Below are 10591 nucleotides of genomic sequence, written 5' to 3'. Positions count from 1 at the left end.
TCGAATAACACCTTCATTTGGAGCGGTGCGGGTAAGAAGACGGGAGACCACACGACATAACAATGCCAATATAAGTGCCTGGTGAAAATTTGGTTCCCACCGGTGCAGGGAGCGCACATGCTGTCTTCTGGCCGGGACCAGGCCGTCCAACGATTCCGTCCGTTTTTTGACATTATGCCTGCCTGTTGGCTGAAGAAACACCACCCATCACTTGACGGGGTTGGAATGTGTTGTCCAGAGGTTAACGCGGCGGGAACGGGTATTGGACCGCGTGTCGAAAACACAACAAAAGCAAAGCCCTCGTTTACCCCATCCGCGCAGGACTGGGGTGGGTTAAACATTAGAAGATGAACTGCTTTTTTTTCGGCGAGAGGAAGCAACAACAACATCGCGTTGGGGAAGAATGTGCATAATTTTCCCATGTTCAAAACCTAATGGGCACGCGCACTTTCGCGTTCCACCGCCGGAGGAAAATAATCGATTGTCCATTGTGCTTTGAGCCGGTACGTTTCTTTACCCCGCTAGAAGAGCTGAAGATAATGCATTGCATTCTGTGCGTTAATATTGGTCAAATTGTTAGATATTTCATATTTATTAAGAAAATCGTAAATTTTATGGCTTAATCTTTTTTACAAAAATTTCTTTTATTCATTTTCAAGACTTTAAGTATAAACTTAATATTAAACCGTTACAACTTAATGTTTGTATCGCTTGAAATAATATGTTTTAATGCGTTACCACCACGTTAGGAGGATCGAACGTTTGTTCGGCTGAATGGAGAACACTTTCCTCGCCGGCACTAAACGCCAGTATCGCTCCCCAAGCGGGTCCCTGCGCTCGTTGAATGTGCCGTGATTAATGTTTTGGCAATAAGCCCAACACATTTTCGATCTCGTTTACAAATTCAATTTTGTAAAAGGCATCGCACCAGTGGCCGCCGGCCACATTCCCGGCCGCCCGTGCATTGTGCCAAACCTTTGCGGGGCAATTAATTATTGCCACTTTCCCAGTGTCGTTCGGCGAAAAAAAAAAGAATCAAACCTCGACCCCCGACGCAGTCTCAGCTGCACCGAGCTTGCGGGCTGCCAAAGCAATATGGTACCACTAATTACGATCATTTATAATGTGAGGAACAAGACGGTCTGCAGTGCGGGGAGGAAGAGGAGGGAGGGTTTGTGGGAGAGGGGGTGACCGGTGAGCAAATCGTTAGCAGCATTAGCTCGTTTGCTCTGTTGGGCGGCCGTCCAAGCCGAAGCTCTTTCACGCTAAGAATTTCATCACAATCCATCAGCCGCGCTCGATCGCGGGTGAATTTCGATCCCGATCGCGGCCCGTTTCGTGCGAGAGCGAGGAGAAGAAAGCAGTACGACAGCTGGATCGGGTGATCGGTGATTAATTCAATTTGTTAAATAAATCTATTTTGATTTGAATCGTTTGCCGCCTTCATCGTCACTTCATCGCGTGACGCGAGCCCCGAAATTCCGACGATGACGAAGGCTTCTTTTAACGCGCCTGATGAAACCCCAAAAACCGAACGCATCGCGAACGCGGCAGGGATCCGGCACCGGCGATTCGGAGTTGGTGGGGTGAGGTGATTATGTTGCTCATGCTTGCGATAACAACCACTACGGGGAGGGGAAAAAAACATGAAAACACAAACCCCACGCAGCGTCTGCCGCGCGTCCGTTTTCTGCCGAGATTGATCCCTTTTCGATCAAGATCACGGCGCAAGTACGATGGGGGTACGATGACGGCTACATAGCAGCGAGGTGAGCATAAGCGTACACGAAAGGGTTTTTTTTATGATCGATGATTTTTCAGGTGGGGGAGTGAAGTGAGGCTGAACAAAACGCTAAGCGTGCTGATGCACGGTTTGAGATTATTCAAAGAGATAGGGACCGTTAGCGGATGGGGGTGGGTATGGGACGTGTCTGCCGAAAGTTAAATAAAGAATATCGGGCCATTGACGAGGGGATTTGAGGCTTTAAACAGGATCACCCACCCGATGAGCGCGGTGTGGAATTTGGAGAATGTCTTTAGAGGCGGAGAATGGGCTTTGTGTACTTATTGGCAATTAACATCGTTACGAATTTCGTGCGCGCACGCATCGTTCGCATCGCATTATGATCGCATCGTCTGTAAATATAAACATAAATGATCATTGCGTGAAGAATAGTCATACGGTACGGTGAGTTGTGGGAGGATAAATGGGATGAGTTACAAATTTCTAACATTTGGTGCACAACCAAATAATGGCACGGTAATTTTTTTAAGCTTTATTTTCTTTGTGGCAACGTTAATTGAGGATTGGGACACAGAAAATATTGTAAACTGAAGGCTCTTGATCATCCCATTGGCGAATTCCAAATTCCTTGCCGAAAGGTGGCCTCGTCTTTTCGGGTATTAAAAGTTTCGCAATTCAAAATGTCACATTTAGATACTCACTCTTATTAATGCAACTACTGGGGCAGAAAAACCATGTACCGTCGAACGGAACTCGTAGAATCCTATTGGCGCATTATCCGGAGAGTACGGTAACTGATGTAGAATTTTCATTTGCCAAGGTGCCGGCAACTCATCAACTTGGGACGGCTTAAACTTCTTAGTGGAATTCAAAAGCGATTCTACTCGACCTCCAGAACTCATTATAAATTATGCCGATTAGGTCCCTTCCGGTTCAATCCCCCTTCGCCGGATTGATTATCCAACTACAGGAAAATAATGTCCAAGAAACCCAGAAATGTCAGATTTCTCTGCAACCTCTTCAGGTCCAAAAGATGTTTTCTTGTGATTGAATCTTATGACATATAATCGTCAAACGAAATAAGTGAAGTTCTAGTAGTGCAGTTCAGAATATGGATATTGAGGTAGAATGTCCCATTTCCAAGGTTACCAGAATCAGTTTGTTGGCGTTGTGGTCATTTTTTGTATTATTGATACAATTGTATTAGAGTTTTTCGGTAGCGTTACAACTTGATCATAAACAACTCATAATAGATTATGCCGATCTGGTCCCGCCAGATACGTTGCCAAATCATGGAATCATCAATCTCTTGCCGAGCTAACATTGTAGCAGCTGGAGACCCTCGTCGAAGATAACAAATCAACACTCAACAATTGTAGTTTCCAATTCATTGAGAATGAACGTTTCTTGCTTTTAGATTCCCAAATTTGTGGATATTTTTGAATTCCTGTCGTCTTAAAATCGAAAACCTAAAAAATCTTCTCTCCAAATTTTTGTCTAAAACGATCGTTATCTAGTTAAGCATCTAATAGTTACACAACATTAGTCATTTAAAGTTATCCTACTACAGACTACAGGTTTATTTAAACTTGTCTAAATTGAGGCTGTGCCTTGCTGTTTTCTTGATTCCAGGCGTTAAATTATGAATGTTGAATTTGAAATGAAAGCTATAATTGAAAGTTATACAGCTGTACAGGCCACTTTTACTTTCCCCATGTGTGTTGCAATGTTTCCCAAGTAAACGGACACCAAATTACATGCAACAGTTCGTGTTAGGCGCGCCAAAACAAGTAGTCCCACTCGACGCGTACCGTGGGAATCATCCTGCCAGCCAGTGCGGCTGATGTCCATTTCGATCTAGTCCAGATGCAGCCAGTTGATAATACGTCCAGGGTGAAGTTCTCCAGGGGCTTAAAACTTGCTCTGTGAATTGACACAGCCAAACAGGGGGAGGTTGTGAAAATAAATCGACACGACACGTACAAGAGTTATGTTCCCGCTGGTAGCAGCGTGGATAAGACACAACCAGCACCATTTGAGACACTGACCATCGACTGTATCGGTGTTTGATTCGAGGGGGGAAAAATAAATAAATAAATGCTATAGATCGATCGGAGATCGGTTTTGGACGAGTAATGGGCACGTTTTATTCCGCGAGCGCGGGATTTTCGGTGTGGCTGACGAACGCCTGAGCCTGTCCCGTGTTGTGTTATCCGCGTATCGCGAAGTGATTCTTGTGTATGTGTTTTTTTATGCTCCCCTTTATTTGCTTTCAATTCAATCCCCTGCTCAACTTCCCGGTACGGCACAGCAATGTGTAGCAGGCGATTCCTATTCCGACCGATTTTGGTTTTGTTTCTGATGCGCGCGAGCGCGATAATCGCCGAGACCAGCGCAACGGAATGCAATCGGGAACATATGTTTTAATAACATCGGACCCGATCCGATCTGCGCATCGACAAGGCCAAGGTTGGCCTGAATGCAAAACGGAAGAGGAGAAAAAAAATATTCTCCAAGCAACGACATGCAGTGTTCGATTGCGGATGCGCATTCGATTTGATCGTGAGTGTGAACAGTTTTCTGGTCCCCTTTCCCCGTTCCGTGCCGCATCAACCTTTCGTTCGGGAGCAGATCGCGTAGAAATGTGCGAAAAATTGACCAACCCCTCAATGGTACTGGGAGGGGTTAGCTGCGAGGAAGAGTCAATAAATTCATCGACAGTTCAGTTCTTCCACTTGTTTGTGCTTTTTTTTTGTTACTTCGCGAATGCCCGGTGAGGAAACATGCCGCGATGCTAATGTCGGTCTGTCACTGCATCGGCTGCCAGGGTGGACGCCGTGGGACCGGGTGAAGCCGGGCAGAATGAAGAAAATATGGTTTTTGGACGCGCACACGCATTCGAAAAGGTAGGATGCACACGCGTGTGCTGCAAATGTATCGCTGCGGTGCACTGCAATTCGCACTTCGGCAGCGGGGCACGTTCGGTACGATCGTACGATCGGTGGTCGGTCAGCACACGCATTAAAATTTATTCGCATTGTGTTGGAAATTCCTCGCACTCGCATCACATTTACACCGATCAGCACTAATCTGAGGAGATGTTTTTTTCGTGGTAGTGGCAACTCTGTTGTAAGGGAAGAGCTTTCATGAATCGAAGCGATGATCGACAACAATATATGTGCAACATTTGTTTGACCGAGCGTTGCATCTTCATCGTAAGAGTTTTATAAACACTAGTCGGCTATTTTATCACCATCAACATACTGCTAATATCTATTCTGTTCGTAACGTCTTCGACCCACGATATTTCATTTCCCGCTGAAATGGCTTCCGCAAACCATCATTTCCTTTGGAGGACGATTTATTTCTAATTGCTTTATCTATCGGGCCATCTTTATGCGGTTGATTTGTTTTACTGCTCGGGCGGAAAATATCGACCCGTACCGACCGAATCCCGCCGAATCGTTCAACCGGTTTCGTTTCGTTTCCCAGCATGGGTCGTTCCGGTACTGAGCCCACTGTGGTGACACTTGCACCACCGGTCTCTTGCCGTCGTGTGTGCTCCTTGGAGGATAATAATTTTACTGCCACGCCACCATCTCATGTCCATGTACCCTTGTGTACCACGCGAAGGCCCGGTTTGCGATTTTCCGTTCCACATTCCGGCACGGTGCGCAACAACGCGACGATCGGATCGGTACGGCCACGGTGAGCTATGCGATAAAATGGCAATAAAAATTTATTGATATTGTTTTATAAAAGCCTTCGATGATGATATGTTTGCTCGCCAGGGCCTCATGATCATGGTGCTCATGTGCATGGCGGGCGGCATAAAGTACCCGTAGCCTTTTGAACCATCCTCCCCCCACCAGAACCGGGTGTCTCCCGTATCGATATGCAGGAACGTGCTGTGGAACTATTTGGGCAGTGGCAATTTTAGATAAATGCTTTCGAAACGATGCCCATTGCGCAGAGTGCGAGGCGTTGGAAGCTGCGCCCGACTGAGGCTAAGGTCAGCGGAAAATTGTAATTTAATTTACACCCCGTCCTGGCATGGGGTCCTAAATGGGGGCATCCGTTGGCATTGGGTGGATGGATGGTTTATCATGCATTTCCAACGCTAGACCATTCGGTGCGAAGAGCATGTAAAAGGGTAATGAAGATGTAATTCGCGCCCTTAACCGTGCACTGCGGAAATTGGTTCACATGCTATTATTGTTGGTTCACGAGCGGACCGAGGGCAACATTTTATTTTACACCTTCATCCTGTGCAGGCTGTCGATTAGCAAAATAAGGGGAGGTTTGAAATGATTTTTCTACGTCACATTAAAGATGGCGTGGGATTAAAATGTACGAAATGGAGGATATGGTGTAGCTTAACGGAAAAAGATGAAGGTGGAAAATGTGTCTGATAAATGAAGTTGACGATATTCAAAGAGTACTACAGTTTGAAAAGAGGGTTCCAAGGGAGATATAACCTTAGAAGCTCAAATCAAAGATCGATTTTGGGATATTTGAGGATACTCTTCAAATATTGGATGGTTATTACTTTCAGGGGAGAGTATGTAAAGAAAATGTTGTGTAAAATTACAAATTTCTTTGCAACCATTAAAAAAGAGTCGAATATCCGATATCCATTTCAAGGATTTCGTCCAAAATCATCAGAAATCAAAAATGATACAATTTAATAATGCTTAGACGTCGATTCCTCAATATTTACTTCGAAGATTTTACATTTTATTGTTATCCACAATTTTCAACGATTTCGCTTTCAGAAATTGCTCAGAAGTTGAAGCCATTCCCCATCTACTCCACCGTGCTCAAGAGAAAGCGTCTTCCCCATACCCACAATGCAATGCACGAGTTCATAACCTTGCAAGTTACCACCAAAATGTGCTCACAGCTTCGTGTCGAGCTCCCCTTTTTTTTGTGTGTGCCACAATCCGCTTCTTCCTGTGGTGTCTTCCGCGAGGTCAAACTGTGTCCTCCTTCGTTGCGTACGCAGACGGTACCAAACGACGAAAGCAACAGAAAAGACACCCCCGCACGGAAGAAGGCACACGATCGCTATGAAAATTTTGCATCACCACGGAGAAAGGATGGCAGCGCAGTTTTGGGAAAGGCAGCAGATGCAGGGCACAGAGGTTCGGGGCGGTGGCACACGCGCACGCACACGGGACCAGGCGAGCGGGCCATTGCACTGCTGCCTTGTGGCCGCGCACTGCAACGGACACAATATTTATGAACATGAAATCAAGCCCTTTTTTCCTGCCCGCCTAAGGCGGCATCATCGCTCTTTTTCCGCGCTTTCACGCGCATCGTCTATTCATAACGATTTTATGGGCCTCCGCACAGCGGTTTGTTTTTTTTTTTTCATTCGTTCCTTTCCCGTTTCAAGCGTGAACCGAAATTCTTGTCCCCACACGGTTGTGTGCCGTGCTGAAGCTTGAAAGCATTACCGGGCTCTCGATGGGTTTTGTTGCCGTTTTGCCTGATTGGCTGTGTGCGATCGTGCACCGGCCTTAAAGCAGCTGGCAGAGTCGAACAGTTTTTATTGGCAAAATTTCGGCTGGATTTGTGCGGATTTTTATTGCACAGTTGATTGCTCAGTTTTTCGGATCTGGTTTGGGCAGTGTTGTTGTGGTTTTTCGCTGACGCGAGGAATGTTGATGAATGTGGCAGAAGAACTGCCGATTGGAGTTCGACAATATATGTAATCAGAAAAATGAATAAATTGATTCAACATAAAATGTTTTAAAATAATACCGCAGTCTATTTCGGTGTGTTGTAGACCAAATAAACTCACTACTATTTCGTCCAAAACTTCACAAGCTGGATCAAGGAAAGTACTCACACTAACAGAAGAATTCATAAAGTTACTGATAATTGTCACAACGGCTGTTTTTTACATATTCTTGAGTAATTTTGGAGGATAATAAGTTGATTAAGTTTGATGGTTTTTGGTTTGGAATTCCTGAGCCCTTAAACTTCGAATGAATGCAATGAAAATATTCAACCATATGAGAATATCCAGTCTTCATATATCCCCTTGGCCCCTGCAAAGGAAGGATCGATTCAATCCGTTTTTAATTCCCCCCACGATGCGATTGATTACAATCTAAAACAAATACGAGCACATAAAGCACGGCCGATGGTAATATTTTATGTGCGCATCGCTTGGCACAATCGCCCGGTGAAAACATGTGAAAACTCGAACCAGTTCAAAAACCACCCGCCCCAAACCAGCGCGTGGTTGTGGTTGATGTTGATCTGCGAGCGAAGATTTCTCGTCATTCATCGCCCTGGCCCCCGTTGGTGATTCTTACCATGGAAGGTAAACAACAGCGAAACGGGGTAGATTTTTGCTGATCGACAATCTGACCAACTGCAAACATCCTCTCGTGGTGCGTTCTGCAAAGGCAGTGCCGTACCATAGACACACACGAACACACCGTCCAGATATGTAAAACACCGGTCAGCACCGGACGCCAAAAAAGGATATCCAGCGAGCGAATGGATGTGTTTCGGTTCGGGGAACAAACAGACAAATAAAAAAAACCCGGCTAAAATGAACGACACTAAACCACGAGCAACCGGGGCCCACTACTTGTAGCGGGATGAAAATCAACATTAAATAAAGTAAAACGGCAATCCATTGTTCGCATGCCCGTCAAGCGCAGAACAGCGGATAGCGCTAAAGGGAGGTTGTTCTGGAAGTTGTGTAAATTTGACTTCCCTCTTCCCAAAAAAAAAAGAAAACGCACCTACATTCTGCAAACTCACCCTTTCAAATGCGAAACGTCACAGCGTCGCGATCAGCCCATCGGCATCAGGCAATGAAGATTTATCGTCCGAAATCGATCATTGCGTCACTGGTCGTGGGGTCGTTTTGGAGGGATGGAGGGTGTGTCGTACAACGAACATGTCGAATGGATTGTATGGGTCAGTAAATAAATTCGGTGCTTGCTTTATGCGATGGATGGATGGATGGTGGATTACATATTTGCACCGAAACCGTGTGTAACCGTCGCGCACCGTGAGCATGTTCTCTCGCACCGTCGATCACGATCATCGCATGGTGTGTGCGTGTGTGGGTGTACGCGAACCATAAGCGGTGCGCTTGATTTATGAGCTTCTAATGGACATGAAGTGCATGCCGGACAGTACATGCAGAGGATGCTAGTTGAAGGATCTTTAGTTTGTTTCCGAATGGTTTAAAATGGAATTCAAATTCCCAGCATTCACCCCTCAATAAGTACTGTGCAGAAAGTCCTCGGATTACACTATTATTTTAGTGGACATTCCTGGGGACTATATGTACTAACACAATATACTTTAATGCCAGAGAGTAAGAAGTGTCTATGCGGAGATAAATTTATAGTATCCTGCCAAAATGTTGAACGTCCTTCTGTAATTGTCCGTACATAAAGTAAACGTACATTAAGTTTATTGAATGTACTACTAGATTTATAATGAAATTAGCAAGCATTAATTCGTTTTTTTGTGAGCTAATCAGCACGAAAGTAGACTAGAATGCAATAGAGTCCTGCAAATATTCAGTACATTCAATCAGGGAATAGACTTACTTTGAGACTCAAGTTGAAGTCTCTAGAAAATGAATGCCTAGTTGTGAAAGAAGAAAGGAATATTATCTTGCTTTATTTGTCACTTGCCGACTTCCAATCAAAGACCATCCGCGACCTGAAGGAGAAAACCTCGGGGACCAACTACTATGAGTCAATTGAGTACAACGTTTCTTCTGTCTCTTTATATACTACTACATAGGACTTGTTTAATTTAAGTACTCACATATGTCTCTGAGGCGTAGACATTGCCCAAAACTGACGAAGCCCTCTTAGCAGCGTACGTGAGGAAGATGTCTAGGAAGATTATTGGACCCGTATGAATGGAATCCGCTCCAATGAAGAACTATACCATCGAAGAACTCAGTGTCGTACAGCAAAATATACTCGCCATAGAGCCACTCCGGTGGGTTGGTCACGTCATGAGAATGACACCGGACGACTCAGCTCAGGTCGTCCACATGGACAGAGAAGAGGAGGTAGGTTCAAATTGAGATGGAGTGATGGCAGACGACGGCCAATTGAGTAAGGTTAAAGGACTCCTGATAATTTACCATAGAACTGATAATTATCAGGTTATTGACATTTAATGTGACTTGATTTTAGGTTCACATTTCATAAATTTCTAAATATATTTATATTTATAATTTTTTAAATTTAACGAGAATATAGCGTCTGTTATGGAATTCAAGTCTTTTAGGGTAAATTGGTACCATAATGCATATTAAATTGGCTGAATTTTAATGTTAACCACACACAGAAACTTTCAACCTTCCATACCATTTTTTTCGTGTTCTAGTGCGTCGGTGGACGTCAACTGGCACCGCTTCCCCGCCGATGGAAGATTTATTGCCTGAGCAAAAGTGACGTATATGACAAACAGAATAAATTTACGGGCTCGGACGTTTCGGCGTTGTAAAGGTCGTGTCCGTACGTGTCGTTTGCCTGACTAGCGTTTTTTGATGGAGTGAGATGAAATTCGATCGCGACGGCCGGTGTATTTCGTGCGCCTTTCGCCGAGCACCCGGTGGTCGATGCCGGCAGCACCAAAATTGTTCCCTTTCGCTGCCGAGTCTCGTGAACGAAAACCGAACATCCAGAACCACCACTCGGGACGCGGTGCGCCGGTTGTAAAAATCGACGGCTTAACGTTGCTAGCCCCGGTGGTGGATTATAATTGATACGATGTCGATGTGTACATATCTACAGTTGGCTGCCGCAACTGATCTGGGTCGTCGGCAGGCAGAACCCCTCGCCCGAACAT

The sequence above is a fragment of the Anopheles moucheti genome, chromosome 3 (genome assembly GCF_943734755.1).
Source record: "Anopheles moucheti chromosome 3, idAnoMoucSN_F20_07, whole genome shotgun sequence".
Taxonomy (NCBI): Eukaryota; Metazoa; Arthropoda; class Insecta; order Diptera; family Culicidae; genus Anopheles; species Anopheles moucheti.
Note: the sequence above shows the minus strand (reverse complement) of the source record.